Raw genomic sequence first — 800 nt, forward strand, 5'->3', positions numbered from 1 at the left:
AGGGGCAGCCCCACTGCAGGGAAGGATTTTTCCATTTCCCCAAGATGGGCTTTAATGGTTATTGCAAATAAAAAAAATATCACATACAGCACTCAGTGTCAACCTAATCCATTCCCTTTCCCTCATATATTTGGTGTTCCCCTTCCCTCCTATCCCCTGTCATATTGGTGGCCTCCTAACCCCTCATCTATATTTAGTGGCCCCTTATCCTCCTCTCCTGTATTTTGTGCCCCTTGCACCCCCATCTCATACTCAGAAATTTGGTGGCCCCTTTATCCCGTGTTTATATATTTTTTGGTGGCCTCCCTATCCCCTCCGCTATATTTGATGCCCCCTATCTTCTCTCCTAATTTGGTGACCCCCAATCTCCTCCCCTATGTTTGTTGGTCCCTCTCCTGTACTTGTACTCCGATAATCTGCCATATATTTAACAGGCCCTCTATCACCTCTTCTATATATACTGCCCCCCTCTCCCTTCTCATATATTTGTAGCCCACTTATCCTATACTTGGTGCCCCCCCATCTCTGTCCTATATTTGGTGCCCCCCCATCCCCTATCTTTTCTCCTGTATTTGGTGGACCCTATCCTCTCTCCTATATTTGGTTACTGCATCCCTTCTCCTATATTTGTTGGCCCCTTTTTCCATATATAGCGTCCCTCCATCCTCTTCCTATATTTGGTGACCCCTCTTTTTATTTGGGGGCTCCCCTATCTTCTGTCTTGTATTTTGCCACCCCCCCCCATCATCTGTCCTATGTTTATTGGTCCTCCTCTCTTATATTCGGTAGACCTGCAATCC

Source organism: Lithobates pipiens, unplaced genomic scaffold (genome assembly GCF_037356315.1).
Source record: "Lithobates pipiens isolate NorthernLeopardFrog02 unplaced genomic scaffold, aLitPip1_a1.2 Scaffold_6, whole genome shotgun sequence".
Classification (NCBI taxonomy): Eukaryota; Metazoa; Chordata; class Amphibia; order Anura; family Ranidae; genus Lithobates; species Lithobates pipiens.